The sequence below is a fragment of the Colias philodice genome, chromosome 17, assembly GCF_061535455.1.
Source record: "Colias philodice isolate Cphi_HAF_F1 chromosome 17, ilColPhil1 Martin Lab GWU primary, whole genome shotgun sequence".
Taxonomy (NCBI): Eukaryota; Metazoa; Arthropoda; class Insecta; order Lepidoptera; family Pieridae; genus Colias; species Colias philodice.
Genome location: NC_143102.1, coordinates 444,988 through 470,160, shown reverse-complemented (window position 1 = coordinate 470,160; position 25,173 = coordinate 444,988). Strand labels below are relative to the sequence as shown.

The following is a 25,173-nucleotide window of genomic DNA, read 5'->3' as shown; positions in this document are numbered from 1 at the left end:
ATGGGCTATTAATTTTATATTATAGTAGTACAAACTTTCTATATCTTAATTATTATATTATGACAATTTTAATTCTTTTTCTTTTTCTAGAACGTTATTTTAAAAAAGTTACCGTATTAATATTAATTTGTTTGTATAAACGTACCTACCTTTTAAATATGTGTGTAATGGTAACCTTTATTAACTTCATATTCTTATACTTGTTTTGTTTTAACGTTCATTGTAGTATAGTAATTCTACTTTATAAATCGAGAAAAGAATTAAAAAAAAATATTATCTTTCATCCTACAATCATGAGAACGATAAATATGTGTGTTGTCTTGCTTTGCCTACCTACCGTGATTGTCGTTTGTTTCATTGTGTTCTATGTGTATGGTACAGTAAATGTTATATGTATGTTTTCGGTTTTGTATGAAATAATATTTTCCGTGTATGTTCTTTTAATGTACGGTAGGGTTGCTCAATACATATTATGCATGATATTTATTATATTAGTATCGTTTTTTAATTATTTTATATCACTAATAAGTAAATTAAACTTCTTGTACTGTATTTTATATTTTACGAATAATTTTAACCCTATTAACAATAATACCCAATTAATTATTTATTATATTATTTCAAATCACAAAATAATTCATAATGATATCTAAAAGAAAAAAATTACGGGTTGGTTTTTTAAATCCTGGTTCACTATGTACAAAACATGACGAGTTCCTTGTGGCAATGGAGCGTCATAACGTTGATATCATGGCCATAAACGAAACCTGGCTGCGCGAGGGTGAAGATGGACGTGCGCCTGCCGTACCTGGTTACAGACTGCGTCACATACCGCGTCCGACCACTGTCCGCACTCGAGGCGGGGGTGTTGGGTTCTATATTGGTGAAGGTATATCGGTTCGGATAATGTCTCACCCCATCGCTGACAGTGTCGAACAGATGTGGCTCAATTTTTCCCTTAATGGTCAGGTTACTATCGTTGGTACAGCATATCGGCCGCCTTGGTTGGACATTAATACGTTTTTGGATGCTTTAACGGATTCCATTAGTTCATTTTCCTGGTATGATAATCTTGTGCTTATGGGTGATTTTAATGTTAATCTGTTAAATACTGGTCATGTGAATAGTAAAAGAGTTGCAAGTTTCCTTCAAACTTTTAATCTCACGCAACATATTTCCCAGCCTACCCATTTTATGGATTCAAGTGAAACTTTACTCGATTTAATATGCACTAATACGCCTATTCTAAATATTGCAATTGATTACATTGAGGAACTAAGCCATCATGCATTCTTATCGTGTGCACTTAGCATAGTTAAAGAAAAAGCTTTGCATAAATATATAACCTTTAGACCGATACAAAACATTAATAAAGATGAATTCAACAAATCATTGCAAATAATCAACTGGACATCGTTGCTTGCTCTTGATAACGTGGATGAACTAGTGAACACACTAACTTCGTACATAAGATCGCTCTTTGATATTCATGCCCCCTTCAAGAAAATACGTGTTAAGGATAAGCAACCACCGTGGATAACTTATAATATTAAAAAGATGTTTAGACTACGTGATGAAGCGCGAAATAAAGCACGACTTACCAAAGCAGATTCACATAAAAAATATTACATGGAATTAAAAAAATATGTAAGTCGGGCATTGGAACGTGAAAAAAAGGCGTACTTTGATTTATTTATAAATTCAAATTTGAGAAGACCTAAAATTATGTGGAGGCACATTAAGGAAAACATTGGTATAAACGCAAAGAAACAGCCTCTACTAACTGAAGATCTTGCCAACCCTAATGCTCTAAATAATCACTTTCTTGATGTCCCTGGAAATAAGTTACTACTATCCACATTAACTTACTATGAGTTCCATCGCCACAGTGATGCTTCTTTCTCCTTTAAACCTGTTAATGAGGCGACTGTGCTACGTACTATTCAGGAACTCAAATCGCAAGCTGCTGGTATTGACGATATTTCCTTAGATATGTTGAAGCTTACACTTCCAGCAACCTTGTCAAATATAACGTACATCATTAATCTATCTTTTGCAACTGGTACCTTCCCAAGTCTGTGGCGTAACGCTCTAGTACGTCCCCTACCAAAAATTGATAATCCGCAGGATTTAAAGGATCTGCGACCAATTAGCATATTGCCATGTCTGTCGAAGGTTCTAGAAAAGATAGTGCATAAACAGCTAATGGACTATATAGAAAAAGAAAATATTTTACCCGATCGACAGTCTGGCTTCAGAAAACGCAAAGGTACGACAACAGCTGTGACCGATGTGATGGATGACATTCTTTGTGCGCAAGATGAAGGGAAAGGTACAGTCCTTGTACTGTTGGATTACTCGAGAGCTTTTGATACTATAAATATTTCACTTCTGTTATCCAAACTCACGTACTATGGTTTAAGTCCATCTACTATAAATTGGTTTAATAGCTATTTGAGTAATCGAACACAACAAGTATCAGTTGCAATGGAAGATGGCAGTAATAGGTTATCAGATTGTAAAACAGTTACAAAAGGTGTTCCTCAAGGCTCTATTTTGGGACCCCTTTTATTCATACTATATAGTGCCGACATTGTCAAGCAAATAAAATCGTGTAAGTATCACTTATATGCTGACGATGTTCAGTTGTTTACTTCCTTCCACCCGGATGAAACACGTTCCGCAATAAGTAACTTAAACTCGGACTTAGCTTCATTATTTGCATGGTCAAGTCGAAATTCACTTGTACTGAATCCCAATAAGTCCAAGTTTATGGTTTTAGGCACTCCTAAAGTAGTCAGCTCCATACAAAGTCGTCTCATTCCCATATCTATAAATGGCGAAGTTATAAAACGTGTTACTGAAGCTCGAAATTTGGGAATCATTTTTGACGAAAATCTCCGATTTGAAAAATATATCAATGTAACTATAGCTAACTGCTTCTATCGGTTAAAAATTCTGTATCGTATTAGAAAATACCTTAATACGGAACTTCGTGTTAGGCTTTGTGACAGCCTTGTCTTATCTAAATTTAACTATATGGATGTTGTGTATGGATGTCGTATATTGTCGCGAACTAAACGAGCAATACAGCGCGTACAAAACGCATGTGCCAGGTTCTGTTGGAACATTCCTCCACGGGAGCACATTACGCCATTTTTAAATAATGCCTGTTTATTAAACATGGAAAATAGACGGCGTCTCCATTTCGCTTCTTTCCTCTTTGGTATAATAAAATCTAAATCTCCTCAATACCTTCTTAAAAAGTTGGCCTGGATCGGTGATCATCAGTCTACATACAAAACGAGGCAAGCTGCGACTAAATTAATGATTCCCAAACACCATTCTGCCAGTTTTCGAGGTAGCTTCAAATACAGTGCCACTAAGTGTTGGAACAATTTACCACCGCCTCTTCCCAGCCTTCTCACGGTTGAGAATTTTAAGAAAAAATACATTATTATTTTATTAGAGAAACAGATCCAACCTTAGTGGCTATAAATGTATGAATATAAAAATTATCTACCTCTATATAATTTATGTACCTATCTTTATAGTTATCACGTATCATTTTTATTTTTTTATTTTATTTATTTCGTTTATTCCTGCATATTGTATTATTATTTATTTGGTTTAATATTATTGTTTTTTTATATTTATATTTTATCTTTTTTTTTTATTGTTGAAATGGAGGTCACTCTAATTTCAACAACGATAAGGGGCCACTGAAAACCAGCGCTGTGCGTGCAATACTGCCGTACAGCATTTAGCTGAGTTGGTAACCCTTTTTCAAGGACACTCTACCGTACTAATTTAGTGTAATTTTTTGTCTCCTTATTTTTTATTCCTCTTTTCTAAGTTGTAGTTAAATTGTAATGTATGTTTGCTTTTTGTGTTTTAAGTTTTTTGTTGTTGTTTTTTATGTGAATGTTTTATTTTTAATGTCCTTGAAATAAATGTTTTTTCTTTCTTTTCTTTCTTTCTTAGATGTGCCTAGGGGTGAAGATACAGATACCGTATGTCTGTCTGGATCTGTTGTTAGCAGAAGGTCTAAGCAGTTTGCGGTGTGGTCTTCAATGTCAGGTACACGTGTCGCTTCGTGGACCAGCTGGGAGAGATTATGGGTCAATGCAAAGTTGAAAATTTCTCTTCCGGCATGATCGGTCTTCTGGAATGGATAGAGCCATTCATTATGACAGGCGTTAAAATCCCCCAGAAAGATAAATTCGGCTCCAGGGTACTGACCACTAACCACATCTGCAGTTTCACTAAGGTAGTTAAATAATCTTGTTGTCTCGTGGTCGCCACTATGTGAGCGATATACACAGGCATAAACAATTTTATGTGTACCCGTGTCCACCATGGACCAAAGTACTGAAAAACTGGGCTCTTCAAGTTGTCGGAGACGCAAAAAGCAAATGTCATCGCGAACGTATACGCAAGCCCCGGCTTTTTGCTTGAAATTGTACTCAATGGAATAGCCTGGGTACTTGAGATATGTTGCATCCGCTGGGTTCTTAATTTGCGTTTCGGTAAGGAATAGTAGATGCGGCTTCTCGGTCTCAAGATGGTAATGGACTGATAGGAGATTTGAGTGCAAGCCTCGGATGTTGGTGAGGTGCACTTTGAGAGAGAGGAAGTGCAGCCGCTGTGAAACCTTTCTTCCTTTTAGAGACTTTTTCATATTTTTTGTGCTTGGTTTGATGTAGAGTGAATAGGCGGGAACTGTTGGTAGTTGGACGAGGCTTCGCGTGTAGAACCACCCAAATACAGGCAGGATCCGCATTGATGGAGTCTAGTTTGGAGACTGCGGGGACGCCCGAAACCCCCCGAATATTGCCAACGGGTCCTCTCCTCCGGTCGCCAACCGGCACGTTGGAGCCAACTCGGGATTATACACAGGCGGCGGGGCAGCCTTTCACGGGTGGCTAACCCGCTAATTGGGCCCCCTACAACCTGCGGTCGGCCAGCGGTGAACCGTTTCTTCGGATCCCGCTACCCTCCAAGACTAGACGCCAGATGCAGAAACGTGCTGCTGCACTGGATTCGGTTCCTTCACGCAAAGCTACTGTCCAGACCCAACTATTCACCAAGAAGGGCTTCACCTAACATCATGCCGGAACACGACGAATCGTTTGGCGGCAAGGCTTTGTTAGGTGGGTGGTTACTAGCCAGGACAACTGTCTACCACCAGAATATTCGGTTACTCGTTTGGCACAACCCGGGGGACACGTGTAGGGTATCGAGAGTTAAAACCTACGGACGCGAGTAACTGCGACCCCCAAAAATATCCACAATCTTTCTATTATTGGTAAATATCTAAATAAAATGTTCCCATTTACAAGATTATAAGTAAGTATATCATTCGTGACACGCAATAAATCTTGCCAACCGGAATTAGCGCCTCGATTGCATTCCTCAGCCTATTCAGTACATTTCGGTGATGTGAAGAGATTTATCAAGATTTGCAGACGAATGATAGAAAAACTGTTATATTGTATGAAAAGTAGGGCAAATACTGGGGTTCGCATGTAATGAAATATTTGTGTGTGTGTATATTGTGAATTATGGTAGAAACTTTGTTCGATTAGATTTAAAGTAGGTTACGAATTTGAGATACACTAAATACCTTTTGCTATCTTTATAAAGTTTTATCATAAAACGCCTTGTTTTGCAAAAGAACCTAGTCAGACAACTGGGAATGATAACTCTAAACTTAACCTTGGTTTAATAGTAATAGTAAATCGCTTTTAAGCGAAAAGGCCGCCAAATTGTACACTTATTTTAAGTTACCTATCGTTTCTGTAAATGTTGTTTTTGTGTGCATTGTACAATAAAGTGTTTTCTATTCTAATTCTATTCTATAGTATGACGCTCAAAAAATGGTTTCGTATACTTTAGACGTCGAGCGTCGAGCTCTACAATTATTGCAATAAAAAGCCAAAAGCTCGGAGTATCAAGCACCTTGATACTAAATTTTACCACTTTCTACTACACCGTATTTTTTGCATGTTATTTTCACCCGCACAAAACCTCAAGACATTGATAAAAACAAACTATACGAGCACATGCAGTGGCAAATAAAATATACACTTTATTTTTAAATTTAAACGAATATATACAAACCGGTAGTTTTAAAGTTTTATTCGCAAAGTTTGCAATACAACTCTTTATAAAGTACAATTACATACAATTTAAACAGCTCTGATCGTGCTGAATTTATTATACACATATTTCTCAACTTAATTTTACAACAATGGATATTTATAGTGGAGTTCTGTTTTGTAAATTTATTATCTAATACTTATGTAAATTGCAACGTAATATTTTTACCATTTACTATTAGAAACTATCTGTGAATGAACTTAAGCACTCACATAAAATAAAACAATGAGCTACATACATAAATATTATCACTAAAATTGGTTCAGTAATTTTGACGTGATGAATACGGAATATTTATCCAATCAACCAACCTTTTCATAATATAACAGCTTATAACGATAAATAATATTACATATTATAGTACGATAACAGAGTCTCTATTTAAAAATATTTATGTGTTTTTATTAATTTTACTACACAAGAAAATTAAATTGAAAGTTGATCCCGCAATACAAATTTGTGCCAATGCATCCGTAACTAACTAGAGAATCAATTTATTGTTAGAAAGAATCGTATAATTGTTTTAATTCTATTTGTTTTCTTGAGTAATTACATTTACTATTTATTTGAGACTAAAGTAAGAGGCATTTCTACTTAATTTTTTTTAGAAACGAGATCTTTGGCGCGTTGAGATTAAAATGTCAATGCCGAGTCATGGCAATGCCGTCACGCCATGGAGTAAGGCGACGATTTACTTTTAAATCTAGCCAAAGAAGTTTCATTTCTGACAGGTGTGCTCTTCACATGCTCTTTTTTATTTAGAAACTCAACTCATTGTATCAGTGGTTTTATTATGAGTATAATATCTAAAAGGTTGGTTTTGTTTCACAATATAGAGCAATGAAAACAAATCCTCAACATTACAGGGTACATAAAACTTATTTCTATTTACTAACAAATAAAGAGGATTGATCGGTGAAACTAATTTAAAATGCATGGTCATGCATTTCAGATCACAACATGCAATAGGTTCACTCTAGGAAAAGTTCAACAAAAAAGTTCTTTATTTTATATGATTACTTTTTATTGTTAGAAAAAAAAAAGTTTTTAAGTTATTTAAATATGCAAACAAACAAATTCTATACAGTTAACTCTTTTATGTGCACTAAATGTGCCTTGCAATTTTACCCGCATTGCCCCGCTCCTATTGGTCTTAGCGTGATGATATATAGCCTAGCCTTCCTCGATGAATGGGCTATCACACTGAAATCATTTTTTTGAACCAGACCCGTAGTTTCTCATATTTGCATATTCAACCAAAAACAGACTCTTCATAATATTAATATAGATTCAAAAAAGAGTACTAAAAAATCCTAACACGAAAACCTTTTCATACGCCAAACTTTCAAGTGGGTCAAAAAAGTGTCAAATCAAAAACTTAGCTCTCAAGAGTAATCTAGAGAAAGTTCAATCAGATAAGTGGCTTCCATTTAGCCAAGTTAGAACTGTCTCTCCAGGCGACCTGAACTTGAGAACTGAAATTATTTATCTTCTTGCTACAAGTTATATTGTAAAAAGTGTTTGTTGTTACTGAGTTAAGTTAGTTCTGTGTTGATGATGACAGTGTTTTATCGTGTTATTTTAAACGTAATTTATCGTGTTATGTTAAACATAATTATTGTGAAAGTTTTAAAGATAATATTGCCCTTACACAAAATTAATAAATTAAACGTTAACCCTGACAAAAGTAACTACATTAATAATTTCGCAAGCAAACTGAAACTGTTTTTAAAAAATCACTGCAATCATTAGAAATTAGAAAATACTAAGACGTTCAGTCACACAAAAAGAACTGAAATCATTATAACTCTATTGTTAAGTTCATAGCCTAATCCATACTAATATTATAAATGCGAAAGCAACTCTGTCTGTCTGCCTGTTACTCAATCACGCCTTAACTACTTAACAAATTTGCATGAAATTTGGTATAGAGATATTTTGATAACCGAGAAAGGACATAGGCTACTTTTTATCCCGGGAAATAGGATAGGTTTTATCCCGGAAATCCCACGGGAACGGGAACTATACGGGTTTTTCTTTGACTGCGCGGGCGAAGCTGCGGGTGGAAAGCTAGTGATAAATAAAGATATAAAAAAATAAAACAATTTCCCGTATTCCAATATTGAATATCATGTGTGGATATTTAAAAGCTTTTTTAACATTAAAACCCATTTTTTAACATCGGTCATAAATGAAAAGCCATTATTACGACCGTAAACCGTTTTGAACAGAAGGGGTTAAATTTTGAAATTATGACGTTTGTGAAATATGGCTTACGAAAAAACTAATTACGTTTGTCCATTGTGAGTCGAGCTGTGGTCAGAAAATGATTTAGCGCACACAGCCTTTATTCTGGTTTTTATTTATTATCATTTTCTATCTGAAATTTTCCAGAAAAAGGCATTGAATTCACATTTGCAAGTAACTTGTAGACCTAAAAAAAACATGCCTAATGACATGTTTTTTTTTATTCATTATTATGAATTATTCAAAATTATGTGAAATATACTATTTTCATGGCACTATTAAATATATTTTAACTAAAGTAACAGTTATTGCACGCCTCATAAGCGAAGCGTTGAGGTGGGTACTAATGTCACTTCGCGCAAAACATCTGATTTTTCAAACTTAAAATGTCTTTATGTATCATACATTGCACTTGTAAGATAATACATACACACACATATTAAGAAAAAACACTATTTTTAACGTTCATGATATTTTTGATGTCATTTTTGTTATTTAAACTAGTTAAAAAACAGTTTAAAAAAGTTCTGTCTTGGACGTCCGTGTGTCTGTATGTGCGGATCCTTTTTCTTGTTAACATGATAGCGACCGAAATACTTTACTAATCGAGTCTTTTTTTTTCTCTTACGCTTGAGTATGCTCAGGAATAGAACCCTTTCATTTTTCAGGGTCTGATTCGATGTGGTTTAATTGTTATTAAATAAACAAAAATAATAATTAATAAATATTTATTTAAAAAAAATTATGAGGCCTGCACTTTTGGATTTTCCAAATTATTTTATTATATGCGTTTATTATTATACATCTGAGCTTCATATTCCCATTTATCTCTACTGTTTCAACATTTACATACCTTGAAATAATTGCTAATTTAATATAATCCATATAAAATATAGTCCGTGTTATATAGTGTTTTTAGTCCGTCTATGCGTTCATTTAACCATATAGTCCTGTATAAAAGGCTCTATTTTTCAACGCAAAAGTTATTGCATTAGTAGTAGCAGTTCGCATCATTAAAACTCTGTATTTTTATTCACACCACGGTTATGGGGAAAGTTAGAACAATGCCCCATGGCCCCGCAAACTTGATGTTAGTTTGAAACTACTGCGTGCATGCGGCGTTGCTTGCTTTGTGGCATTCATGTGAGATTAATTTTGTTATGGCTATGTTTAAGTAAGTATGTAAATTTTCGTTATTGAATAGTTAAAGTAAATGTGAAAATAATGAAAATAATGGTTAAAATTCGCAATAGATATTATAATCCATACTAATATTATAAATGCGAAAGTAACTCTGTCTGTCTGTCTGTTACTCAATCACGCCTAAACTACTGAACCAATTTGCATGAAATTTGTTATGGAGATATTTTGATACCCGAGAAAGGACATAGGCTACTTTTTATTGCGAAATATGTACCACGGGCGAAGCCGAGGCGGACCACTAGTATGTAATATGCCTGGAATATGGTATTTGAAATAAATAAGTGAATAAATATTAATTATACATATTATTATAATATACTTACATTAATAATAATAGAATTTATATTGTAAAGATATAATTGTTGTGTTTTGAAGATTGTATCAAATTACTTAAAACGATAATTGATCTATTTTATCTGATTAAATAATAGTTATATATGAATACTAGCGGTCCGCCCCGGCTTCGCCCTTGGTACACATTTCGCAATAAAAAGTAGTCTATGTTCTTTCTCAGGGTCTAAAGATTATCTGTGCCAAATTTCATCAAAATCGGTCCAGAAGCTTATGCATGAAAACCATACATACATACAAACCTTTCCTCTTTATAATTATATTAGTATAGATTTATTTGACTCAATCTGAACCTATAGCATTCATCATGTTCATCTGTCAAATTCTGACATGTAAACATTGTGTCCTTAAATATTTGTTCTTGATAAATAGATAAAGTGTTCTAAAGTTGTGTTGTTATTGAGGGAACATGTTAAGAGTCTCCAAATTGTCATCCTAAATTTGAAAATATTTCCAAAACATAACAAAACATAATAAAACGTCGGTGAATCGGCTGAGAGTTATTGTTGATTAAAATTGTGTGATATACGTGAACTCACCTGGCTTATTGCGATTGATTACATTATTTATCAATCCTGTTACACAATAAACAATATAAAGTGCAAACAGTGCGAAATTGTGCTAGTGGAAGTATTAATTTACTTTATAAGTGTATGAAATTAATTTTCTATTACCCTCGGTCATAACTGATAAAAATAAATTGAAAAATCCGAAGAATAATATCGCGTAATTTGACTCAACGCTCAACGGTTGGTTTGGCTATGTGTAACATGCATCGGTATTAAAATCGGGAGTCTACGGTTCGATCCCACATAAATTATTTTTATTTTTTTTTTTTTTTTCTTTTTTTCTGCTATCATCTACTTTAACAAGAACACACATAATATTTTACGGTATATAAGGATAAGGAGAGGAAAAGGAAAATTTTTATAATAAAAAATTAAATATGGCCTCTAATAATAAAGGTCTCTCGTGTTGTGCATGCCCAAATATCATCAGTGGTCTCGAATACCTATCTTGTCTACACTGCACAAGTCGTTTCGATCTGATGTGCGCTAACATCCCCCTTAAGAAATTCAACTTAATGTCGGAATCGCAAAAAAGGGGATGGACTTGTCAGGCATGCCGCAATAAAAAGATTCCTAGAGGTGACAATTCAAATACCCCGGTTCGCTCAAATGCACTTACACATAAAAGTACAAGCTCTTCAGATGACGAGCAAATAATTCAAAACAACATTACTCACCGAAAGAAATCGGCGCAAAACCAATCTAAGTCAACAATTTGTGATCCGAACTTATTATCCTTAATAAAAAGCGAAATTCAATCAGCAGTGCATGAGGCTGTTAAAGCATCAATCGATTCTTATATATCGAAGGAGTTAAATGGGATCAGAGACCAATTATCAGTTTTAAATGACTTTCAAAAGACTTAAGATTTCTTATGCGCTGACTATGACCAATTAAAATGTGAATTTAAACACATTCAAGATACTACTTCGATTTTGAAAAAAGAGAATTCTGTATTGCAATCAAATGTAAGCGATTTATCAATGCGCATTAATTTATTAGAACAACATGCACGTGAGAATAATGTGGAGGTGAACGGACTGCCTGAAAATAAAGCCGAAAATTTAATTTCTGTAATGAAGCAGCTTTGCTCCATCGTTTCCTACCCAATTCAGGAATCCGACATTATAACATGTACACGCGTAAGAAAACTCGACGATTCTAATAAAAGACCGAGATCTATTATTTTTAAGCTCCGTAGTACACACGTTCGGGATGGAATAATATCAGCTGTTTCAAAGTTTAATAAAAACACACAAAACGATCGTATTAATTCTAGTTTGTTGGGTTATGGTGGAAATAAGACTCCTATCTATGTGTCGGAACATTTATCACCATATTATAAGTCCCTTCATGCTAAAACACGCCTCGTTGCAAAGGAAAAAGGTATAAAATTTGTCTGGGTAAGAAACGGGAGAATTTTGACCCGGAAGGATGAGCGATCTCAACCCATACAAATTAAGAACTTCGAATCTCTTAACAAAATATAGTATCATTGCCCTAGGAAAAAGTCCGATATTTAATATTTTACCATTCAATATATATTATCAAAATTTTCGAGGTATGAAAACTAAACTAGATGGTATAAGGTTAATGTCACTGCAAACCGAATACGACATAATTATTGGTACGGAAACTTGGTTGGATTGTTCAGTATTTGATAACGAGATTTTAAATGAAAATTATAATATATATAGAAGAGACCGGCAATCTACGGCATCTATAAAGACGAGAGGTGGTGGTGTTATGTGTTATAGCTATATCTAAACAAATTCAATCTGTTCGTATGCGTCACCTTGAAAGTATATATGAAGATTTATGGGTTCCATTGAAATGCATATCGGAGGGCAAAACTAGGGATATCTTACTATGTGCTGTTTACTTACCTCCTCCAGTGTGTTCATATGTATTAGATGGTATTTTGGAAAATATAAGTAATGCTATACAATCGCATCCATGTGAATCAATAGTTATAGGTGATTTTAATATGGGATTTATTGACTGGACGGTGGAATCAGATATGTATTTACGCCCGTGCAACTATGATACTTCATCTGGCTTGTATCTAGTGGATTTCATGTCTCAAAATGATTTACTCCAATTTAATAATGTTAAAAATCATAACCAGCGAATTTTAGATTTAGTTTTTGGCCGAAATTGTCAGATTGAAGTATCAAAGGTTTCTGTTCCCTTAGCTAGATTAGACCCTCATCATCCGGCAATTAAAATTAATGTAGCATTATCGAAATCTAAATATTTAATAAACAAACCATATGCAAGTCGTAAATTTTTTAAATCTGATTATTGTTTGATTAACTCCAAGCTGTCAGAGATAAACTGGGAACAGGAATTGGTTTCGTGTAAAGATGTCAATGTTATGGTTTCAAAGTTTTATAGTTTGATCAATGATGTAATTAATCTTCACGTTCCCAGCCACAAAACAAAAAGCCGAAAATATCCTATTTGGTATAGAAAGGATCTTATAAAGCTAATCTCTGAAAAAGAAAAACTCCGTAAAAGGTTTAAAATCTATAAAAATCCTAGGGACAATCTAGAAGTCAGCATCCTGAGTAAAAGAATTAATAAATTAATTAAATCTCAATATAAGGATTATATAACTAGTATAGAAGCTTCAATACAGCATCATCCTAAAAAATTCTGGACGTTCATTAAAAGTCGTAGAGGTTGTTCGTCGACTTTTCCCTCAAGAATGAAATTAGGTAATTTGTCTTCCGATACTGGACCTGGCATTTCCGAGCTTTTTGCTTCTCATTTTAATTCAATATTTTCAAGTAGTGACCAGCAGGTATTAACCGCGGATAATGATATATATTCACAATTCTCCATATACGATATCGAGGTAATTGAGAGCCATATTCTAAAATTGCTCCGTTCCCTCGATCCTAGTAAGGGCGCAGGACCAGATGGAATCCCGCCATTTTTTATTATTAAAACCAGCCATAATCTTTCCTTTCCGCTCAAAATCATATTTCAGAAATCCCTAGAGTCTTCGATTTTTCCAACCGCGTGGAAGACAGCAAATATCGTCCCTATTTACAAGAAAGGCGATAAAGATGATGTCAAAAATTACCGTCCGGTTTCTCTACTAAACACTTTCTCAAAAATTTTTGAACGCTTGGTACTATCCGCCGTTACTCCATACTTTAGCAACCTTATCAATGATTTTGCAAAAATCGGTCGACAGTGTCAAATTTACTGCACTATTCAACATATATCAGCGAATGCTTAGACAGAGGCTCTGAAACGGATGCCATATACACAGACTTCAGCAGTGCATTTGACAAAGTCGACCATACAACACTGTTGGTAAAATTGAAGAATTATGGCTTCCACGGAACTCTTATCCAATGGTTTCATTCTTATCTTAGCCATAGGGTTCAAAGGGTGACCATGGGTGGATTCAGGTCTCGTGAATATATTGCGACGTCAGGGGTTCCCCAAGGGTCACACCTAGGCCCGACTCTTTTCTTAATCTTTATCAACGACATTTCTAACTGCATTAGTTATAGTAATTGCTCAATCTTTGCCGATGACCTAAAACTTTATCGTAGTGTGAACAATTCTGATGACGCATATCTTCTGCAGCATGATATAAATGCTATTCAAGTCTGGTGTCAGAATAATAAAATGGAGATTAACGCTGACAAGTGCCTTCACATAAAATTTTCTAGAAAAAAGAATTCTTTTAAATCAGCTTACACAATTAATCATAAACCTGTTAAGGAAGTGTCAGTAGTTCGTGATCTAGGTATATTATTTGACAAAAAACTAAACTTTTCAAACCATATTGATCATATATGTTCTAAAGCTTGGCAGATGTTAGGTTTTATAAAACGGAATACAAAAGATTTCAGACAAGCAAGTACGATAATTTGCCTATTTAGTGCCCTAGTTCGTAGTCTATTAGAATATGCTAGTACGATTTGGAATCCGCATTATCAAATTCATATAGGCCGCATTGAACGCCTACAGAAAGCTTTCACAAAGTACTTAGCTTTTAAGGATCACCGTATTTCGTATAGGGCAGCTTATAAAGATAGACTGGATCACTTTAAATTAAACTCTTTGGAAAATCGCCGTCGTTTACTCGATTTATATACATTGCATAAAATTATTCATGGGAACCTTAGCTCTAACCTAATTATGTATTTGAATTTGTCAGTCCCACGCTCTATTCCACGTTACGGTGTTTCTAGTACTTTCTGCCCAAGTCTATCCCGTACTAATTTAAAAAAGAATAGTCCATTTAATAGGTTAATGAAAACGTACAATAGTGTTACCAATAAAAGAAATAGCTTACAACATAGTAATAACGTTGACATTGACATCTTTCACGATAATTTTTATAGTTTTAAAAATAAAATAGTAAATTTTATTCAGTGACTGTGTTGTATTTTTGATGTATTTGACATAATATTTTATTTTATGTGCTTTATGTGTTTTTATTAATTTGTATTTTATGTGTTTTAGCCATGTTTTAATTGAATTTTATATATTTTTTATTTCATGGATGTTTCAAATTTCAAAATTTTAATCATGTTATCATTGTAGTATTAATTTTATGTATTCTTGATAAATTTTTAATTATGTGATGAATTTTATGTTTTTTCGTCAATGGATGATAAACTTGATTATGTATTTTTAGACTTTTAAAACTGAAATATTTTAAGACATTTTTTTTGTAATTGTTGTATACGCCTGCTTTATGGCCAATTCAGTTTATGAATTATTTATTAATGTATTTCTGTATATTGTATTAATTGAGTCATTATTGGTGTGTCTAATAAATAAATAAAAAAAAAAAAAAAATAAATAAATAAATAAATATAGCAGCTTGATACATTTTACGTTTTCGCTTCAATGATATTGTTAGATTACTGTGAAGCTGGATGTCGGAACATCGTGGGTTTCTTTTTCTTTGTAGTTTAATTAAACCACAGCTTACAAGATTTAGTTAAATTAGCGAACAAACAACCCGTTGAATTATCTTAAATATTCCAAAAACCCAAATTCGGACCACGGGACTAGACAAAGGAAGAACTTGCCGGCATCTTAGTGTGGTGGGCTGGGAATGTTCTTGAAGTTAAAACTTTGCGAGTGCCTTTGTCATAGTATTACAGATAATTGTTGGCAATATTACGACTTGAAGCAATTGAATGAGATACGCATTGTTATAGCTAATTGTTAGAAGCTTTGATTTTACGGTAATATCATTTGGAAAATAGTCTGTCTTTATAAGTATTTTATTAGTGCTTTTTACACGAGTTATATCCAAAATGTATTACAGACCATTTATTAATTACTTAGTTCGTGGAATAAACTACAAACAAAACATATCAGCCAGACAGTGTTTTATCAAATCCAATTTAATCGCAAGCACTAATCACGCAAATTAAATAAAAACACAATAAAATAAAACACCCTGTGTAACTGTCTCTTTGTTCCCGCTGTGCTGAACTCGTTAATTAAAGGACTCACATGTCATTTGTTTTCTTTAAAAGTCGTTTATCTGGTTAAATGGCGCGGAATCGGTTTGTATACTTCATCTTCTTATACAGGGTGTTGATATGTGAAGGGGAATTTTATGTACAGGCAACATTGTTTTTAAATGCAATTTATATTGTGAAAGAAAAACTAAGGTTCCGATTCCGCCCCGCGATCAATTCTGTATTCGTTCCTACTGTTCAAAATCATTTAATATATTAACTGATACTTGATACAAACTAGCTGAGCTCCACGGTTTCACCCGCGTGGCTCCACTCCTGTTGGTCTTAGCGTGATTATAATATAATATAGTCTATAGGCTATAGCCTTCCTCGATGAATGTGCTACTAACACCAAAATAATTTTTCAAATCAGACCAGTAGTTCCCGAGATTAGCGCGTTCAAACAGAAAAACAAACAAACTCTTCAGCTTTATAATATTAGTATTAGTATATAGATTATATAGTACCGATTGTGCTTCTTGAACAGTGCCCAAAGCTATTTTTACTTTACAAATCGCTTACGATGGACGCTTCCCTTATCCAATCTTTACAATTATCAAATCAGATAAACCAAAGAAAATTAATTCATCGACAGTTGCATTCAATTTCGTACCGCAAAAACCAAACCCCAGAGAGACTATAATCCAATCATGGTGCATTGTTAGAATCATAATATGACGTCATGTCAAAGTAATCGAATTATATTATTGAGTTATTTTTCTGACTGGGGTTGTAACGATTGCGGGGTCCATTGTTAAAAATTTGCCTAACCCTTTTTAAGTGACTTTCGTCAACCGAACTGTGTTATAAATTATTCATCTTTGGAGAAGTGTGATTTTGTTCGCATAGAGCTTTATATTAATAGCTTTTATACGTTTATTTAATAAATGAAATTCTTCTCTATTTGCTTGGTATTATGGCACCTATACTAGTAGTACCTATACTGAATGCACATAATTATAAATATCATAGAAATTGAAATCAAATGTATTAAAGTATACTTTAGCTCTACGTTTCTGCAATTTCCAGTAAATATGTCCATTATCTGTAACTAAAGTAGGTTTCGTTTTTTGTTTAAGTTTTTTTTCATTTCTAAGATGTTCATAAAATTCAAATTCAGACCTGAAAATTCAACAAACAGTTTTCTCGCATTCATAGTATTATCTTGTATGGGTAATACAACCAACTCAAGCAGTCCTTTTCACCCATAATATTAGTATGGACGGGATCTTTCTCTTCGCACGTTAACAAATTGAGGGTAGTTAGACAATTACTAGGAATCAATCGACGTGGGATCGCAAGACGGACACAATATAGCAATCAAGACCAATTTGACGATCGCCTGTTATTGGTTTTGCTGTTTGCTACTCCTGTCTGAGGTTTTGGTACTTTAGAGTACCTATACGGTATGGAGGTATAACAAAATATAACTAGTTCTGGATACAGGCTATGCTGGCGTAAAAATAGTCAATTCTTAGAGCAAATGTTATAAATACTCATAACGCATTTTTTTTTTTGTAAAATGGTTGGCCATTTTATTTCCAAATTTCTCCAATCTCCATCCTTCAAGCTACATTTTTAAGATTCCTCTAAATAAATTATTTATAATTTAAGTAAAAAAAATGCGAGACGAAACATTAAAATACGCAATTCCATAACAAACTTAACGTATAATTTAATAAATATTGTAACAAAACGTCTGCAATCCACTTGTCTTTGTACAAAAACTTACAATATCTTTTTGTATATTTCACTATTGTCATACAATTGTATTTTTCTGCTATTTACCCCGTTATTCAGTCGTGAGCATTCATTTCGGAATTCAAATTGAACTCTATTACAACGCAAGTAGAGTAGAATATTGGAAATCATTACATTGTCACAAAATGTAGCACTAAAATACGATCGTGACGATCAATAATTGAATCTGAACCTTAGTAATAGCATTTAAAGTTCAATTTCGCATGAATCTACACATGAAGTAGTGTCAGTTGAATAGTGGTCTTGCCATGATAATTATAGGGTTGATAATTAAATGTCAAGATCCCTATTCATTGAAAGCTAGACTTGTAATCGCGTCAAATGCTCAGCTACTTAAGGAGGTTTATACACGAGCGAATTGTGCGTAAATTCATCGCTTTAGTTTCTAGACTCTAGTGAAATGAGAAGATAGTTTGAAGTACGAACTTCGTGGTTCAACTATTGAATGCGCTTCACGGCCCATTCATGTTTAACACTATTTTGAGTGAAATGATGTGAGATTTTACCTATATCGCAAGTAGGTATATTAACAAAGTCGTAATATTACAATTTGACTACATGGAATAATTATTTTGACGATTGAGTTACATGCAGTTACTCTGGTTGATAACGAGGCCGCCTTTGATTAGTCAGTTTTCAATCCGAGATTAGAACGACATTATTCGTCATTCAATAATAAATAAAAAAAAAGTGCGCGCACGTAGCGACGCAACTCCCCATACAATTGATGGGAGAGACAAAATAGTTGCGGAGACAAAGTTGCTCGTGCGCGCTAGCTCTCAGAGCGAGGTAACGCCGCATGAGTCATGTTTTTTCGAGCGTGCAGCCGGCTCTATCGAATTATAAGACGTTGTCACGTCAAAATAAATATTAAATAACAGTAAAATAGGTAACCTACAAATGAGTTTATCGAAAACTTATTACTTCAGCGTTTTTCCCGCCCCCCGATAAACCCCCTACCTCGTCAACTGTCACTGAATTGTACCAGGATTACATAAACAGACACAGGTGTGTCTACGGGCTTGCGGCGAGTCCTGTTGACACGGCAGATTAAGTGCGCGCGATTATCGTACTTTATTGCTACGCGTGTTGGACTAGATTCGTTTGAAGGGGCTGTCAACGCACTATGTATGAAGTAACTTTTGGTTTGGTTCCGTGGTTGTATGATTTTTTTTGTATAGACTTATGATAATTTTTATTAAATTTTTTGAATGTGTGCACGTTGACTTTCATTTAATTTATTTGCTACATTCAAGCACATAATGTCCAGGGTTCTGATTCTGATTATAATACTATGTTTATTGTTATGTATTAAATGTAAAAATAGTTTAATTAATAAAAGAGGCATTAACTCTCCATAAAATAATAATTGATTAATAACTTCCTTTCAAAATAGTTAAAAATTAACGTATATTGTATATTTATTTATCCAATTTCAAATCAATTTTCCACAACGATCGCTCTCCTTAATGCTACACAATTCCATCAATAAGTCTTCCAATTACAAATCGCTTTCAATTTTCTATCACAATTAAGGCTTGGCCATTTAGCCGCATACTTTAATTAATAACCTCATTTATAAATAAAGAGAAAATCAGCGCAGTAATCCAATCACTGGGCTATGCCATTTGCGGCCAACAGAGCATTGTACTAGATCTAATAGGATCTCTATCTAGTATAAACAGGTCCTATTGTATGGTGAAATTAGCTTCTAAAGCGCTGCAGCGCTGCGTGCCCGAAAATTGGTAGTTTGGCTTTTAACTTCGGCTCTCGAGTGAATATTGTTGTGTGTATGATGTTTGGATTGACTGTATTTGCTGACGAGCCTAGTTATGTTTTACTTGACCGGTTAATGATGGATTGTTTACTTTGAACGATAGATCAGCTAAACAGCTTGCAAATGTAAGTTCAATACAGCAGGCATCCGTAACATAGAAGTGCACTACATTATAATAAAGATCACGTAAAACGCTAATTGCAGGACTATGCAGAGAGAATTTAATCATAGTTTTTATAATATTTACTCCAATTTATACCACCTGTCTTTAGTTTATAAAAATTGTCTATATTACTATTTCTGTGACGAATTTTACATGATCACATCAACGTAAATATTTCAGATTCTTATTTATTTTCTGCACTTCAAATTATTTGTATTATTATAACATCTATGTACTATAATATTATGTGTTATCATTAATTGTCCATGCCTTTCTATATTATTTAGATTTTCTATTAAAGCGGCCTTCAAAACTAATACTTGATGCTATTATTTGGTCGTTATATTTTTCCTATAAAATACCCTCTTAACTTTGTCCGCTAACTCAGTTAGCCCAAAAACCGAGTGGCCGTGCATTTTTTCCTCTCAAATAGTTCTAATTGTCTGTTTGGCGCAGTTTCGGATATATACCTACGTGTCATTGTTTCAGAACGTGCCAAATTGTTGGAGCAGTTCTATGAATTTTAGAACTTGAAGCGAATTCTTGGTGCGCTCTACGTGCACGAAATTTTGGAATCGTTATAATCGTAGGATGGAATAGGTGGATAAAATTATGGCGTTAGTGTCGGTTATAATAGGAGGAAAGATTGTTATGATGATGATAATTAAGTAATGTAATGGGAGATGTAGAGTTGGTTAATAATTTTTTGCTTCTTTCACACAAATGTTGTGTGGGGGGATTTTTTTAGAATTCAATTACAATTAGGTACTTTCTTCTTGAGCAATATTATCCTTCACAAGCTAAAATTCAGGTTTTTTATTTCCATCCACAAACCTTCTTTATTTATTTTATTTCGAAAATCGTTTATTTCCAAAAGAATATAACAAAACCTATATTTCTCTAAACACTGACATGAAACACGAGATATCGTAGGTTAAGCAACAAATAGCTAGCCGAATATTGGATTACCGGCAAGTGCTCGCCTGATCCAATAAGCGTTAGGTCCCATGTAAATACTATGAACCGTCTGCGAACTTGTGACGTCACTTCGATTGGCACTAGTTAAGTGATAGTGCCAGTGTTGTGCATGTGTCGTTAAATGTGTATGATTTCTAGTCTTTGAAGGAATTTTCAGGTTAAAAAAACTAAATATTTTTTTCAACCTTAAGCAAAGCAACAAATAAATTAATTATTGATCACGTATTTGATATTTTAATTATAATAATATGATATCCGATTTAAAGTCATATTATGAATATTTCTTCAAATAGCTCATACAAAGATGTAGTTCGATATAAACGGAGCTTTTAAGCTCTCTGTTTAGTAAGTTCTATAGGTATATTATTTGATATCAGTTTTCACATAATATTCAGTGGCACACACTGTAAGCAGCATGTATTACCATTATTTTATCCCTCATAATTGAAATTTAGGATGATAATTAACAATATTTTTCACCCTAATAGGTTCCTAACTAGATCGTTTGCCGGGATCAACCTTCTCATTTTATCGACTCTCACCTTTCACTTTAAAATGTATAGGTATAGTATACGAAAACAGTGATATCTATATTATATTGTATGATAGCCATAATAATTATTGTAAGGAATACTTTAAACGTTTCGTCAAATATACATATAATATGTTGTTTTGACTTGAATATAATCCATACTTTGACGACGCGGTTGGCGCAGTGGTAAAGTAACTGCCTACTGAGCCGACGGTCCCGGGTTCTATCCCCGGTCAGGGCAAATATTTGTGTGATGAACTCAATTATTTGTTCTTGGGTCTGGGTGTTATTATCTATATAATATGTATTTATTAAATATTATATTTATCGTCGCCTAGTACCCACAACACAAGCCTTAATTGAGCTTACTGTGGGACTAGGTCGATTTGTGTTATAATGTACTATAATATTTATTATTTATTTATACTAATATTATAAATGCGAAAGTAACTATGTCTGTCTGTCTGTTACTCAATCACGCCTAAACAACTGAACCAATTTTCATGAAATTTGGTATGGAGATATTTTGATACCCGAAAAAGGACATAGGCTACTTTTTATCCCAGGAAAATGACGCAAGGAACGGGAACTATGCGGGTTTTTCTTTGACTGCGCGAGCGAAGCCGCGGTCGGAAACCTAGTGTTTTAATAGACATCTATCTTGTTTGTTTTTAACAACTGACTTTCGCACTAAAGACAATAGACAATGTTTACATACATCATTTCCATTCACTGATTACAAAATAGGTTGTTATGACATAATGTTTAACGTGTTTACATAAATAATTAGCATTGATATCCCCTTTTATAACCCACACGAAATAAAAATAATTACTAAGTAAATTTTGTCATTATGTTGTTAATGTTTTATGGGAAAATAATTACAAATGTTCTATAATTACAAACGAAATTATAAAGATGGAATATTCATAATATCTATAAGCTATTAGTAAAATGAATTAAAGTCATAATATAATTTAATGGTTTTAATAATATCACGAATTTCAATATGTGGCCACTTCGGAGGGTGGCTTAATGATAGCAATAGCACAATCGGGGATGAATAAAAGGTGTAATTTATGTGTTCGGCCCCCGCAACCCCCGAAACGCGGCAATTACAGTCTGTGTGAGTGGAGCGTAGGGATGGGAAACTATCGATAATCGCTTTCTATCGATCATGTGGCTTTAAACACTCACCACATTGAGCTGTCGAGTCTTAGTGGGCGTACTTGAAAATGTTTTATCTTCGTTCCTTTTTAATTTGTGTCTTTTTCATCCAACATGTGTTATATATGTAATTTTCACGGAATAGATGTTCATTTAAAAATGATGGCTGTTTGAAATACAAATTAAATTATAAATATTTAAATGTCGCTTATATAATAACTTTCTTAAGGAAGAGTTTGAGATTACAATGATCACAAATGTTATCGATAAAGTAAAGTATCAATAATCAGCACATCACTATGCCGTGCCATTGTAGAAATGCTAATGATTTCCTTTCCCAATGCACACGAATTTAAAGGTGAATCGTAAATTTAATTCTCTGTTTTAGATCCATTGTTGCTGAATGTTATTACGTTCCGACATCTCTTTGAAATATTACGAATTTATATTATTACATATCTCGCTATATTTCTATCTACATGTTAAAATATCTATACATATATATTTTTGTAAGACTTTGACTTTGGCCACTGATTAAGTTACTTTGGCTGTACAATTACAAATTTTGTAGTCGATAAGATGCAATTTTAATTCCTTTTTCATGCCGTTCTTGCGTTACGTATAACGTTGTGATTTCTAAGATTCATTGGGTATATTAATAACATTTAACAACAACAAAATATAAAATAAAACTTAAGTTCATTACTAGATAAGCTAATACATAATATTATAATATCAATTCGGTAGTTCGCTGTAAAACGCATATTGCCGAATAACTTTCAAGGTGCATGTCCCATATTAAAATGTATAACTATAAAGCATTACAGCATAAAATATCACCTATTCATCTACATAAATATCCTACTTTAACATGTGGGAAATCTCACATAATTCATTTTCAAGATGTTAGAGCCAATAATTTTTCCTCTCCATACATGCTTACGGGGTAAGCAAATCGAAATTCCATATTATTTTGCGCTCACAATTTCCTGAAGTCTCTTTTATCAGATGTTTTGTTATCAGCTTCCTTTGTCGGACACTTCACGTCTTTTGCGTATTTCCACTTGTGTCTTGGGAAATAATTGGATTATGGTTGTGTGTGTAAAATTGTGTTATGTATGATGGTTTGAAAATGTTAATGGTAGATATGGGGCTTGTTACTTAATCGTTCGAAATGACATCCACATATGGTATTGTACCTTTAATCTGTAGTACCTATTATTAAGCGGAAACAATGCAGGAAATTAGACGCATAAGGTCTTAAAATATAACCAAAAATGGAGCTCGTGACCACCGTCAGCAAATTGTTTCATTATTAACCATTTTTTGACAAATAATACAAACCACATTATTTACTTTTACCTCAAATCACATGGACATCGGTCTAGACAAAGCTTATGATGAGGAAAATTCAATCACGATTGTCTACAAGCAATTCTTCAGTCAATTTGTATGAACAAGGATATAAAATGATGTCGATTCGCCTTATCAAAGGCAACGAAACAATTGATGTTCTGCGGGATACGGGCTCTGTTCTGATAAAGGTTTTTAGCTTTGTTTGTACAATGTTTGATAAGCATTGTTTTGATTTTCTTTATTCATGCCTATTGGGCATTGGGCGAAAGGCGAAGCTTACTGGCAGTTTGTCACCTTTGGCTTATAAGTCTAATCGATCAGGGAAGTCGTTTATCTTTTACTCTATACCCCACAATGGAACAAGGACTTTAAATATAGTATTGAGCATAAAATAAATAGCATAAAGATATTATTGTGAAATTAACTTTTAAATAGCAGGTAAACCAATCCTTTTAGAAATCTTTTGATTTCTAAACTGATACTTTAGGTGGTGGATGGATTTTATAATGACAGCGTTTTAGCACTTTTTGCCAACAATCCACAATTCTAACAAGGAAACAAGTAATATCTAAAAATCCTCCTAATAAAGATAACAAGCCCCCATACCGCATTATCCTCACATTCGGGCCAGTCACGGTGATGTGACGTCATGTTTTTGCAATTCCCGCTTAGGGGAGATTGATCGCTCACTTGACATGAGATCTCGTAATTAAATGTTGCGTTTGCGTGTAAAAAATATATTGGTCTGTTCATTTGCGGTCATGCTATTGGATGATTATGGTCATTGGAGTACGCGTGTGAAAGGATCTGGGTTGCATTCCTACAGGTAATGATTTTGTAAGGCCTGCAACAGGGTTTATTGTTGGCTTTATTCTGTAGAAACTGCTTTTTGAACATATTAATGGTGTTAATCTATGTAATGACTGCTATAGAAGAAGTCTAATCCATATTCAGATTTGTTTGAAACTATTAAAAAGTAACGTCTTCTAGTAGGGAATGCTGATTACCTCATAGAAAGAAAAATAGGTGGGAAATGCATCTGCCCTATCCCCCACCAAGGTTTTCTCGTTATAAATGATTATAATGTTAATAATATTAGATTATTTTGGATAACAATGTTACTAATGCTACGAAATAACGCTAGGATATCAAGTCCTACAGCAGTATCCATATATAAAATAATTATATAGAGCATTCTGATAGTGAAACAGATGTTAAGCGCATCTGTCCTGTAAGCAACACTGTAAGGGACGGAGTTCTTCATGTGTGTGTGCATATTTATGTTCTTGCAAGAGCCAAAATCAAGTATCTTTTTAGTATAAGAGTCTTTCTTAAAGATTTGAATCAATATAATCAATCTTTAATCTACATTAACAAGATTTCATTTGCACTAGTATACC

The 25,173-nt window shown here is 33.7% G+C and overlaps 1 protein-coding gene across 1 annotated transcript in view; it reads left to right on the top strand.

Moving 5' to 3' along the window:
- LOC149480777 (uncharacterized) overlaps nucleotides 1-25,173 on the top strand; it is a 291,170-nt gene that overhangs the window by 60,248 nt on the left and 205,749 nt on the right. The window lies entirely within an intron of this gene.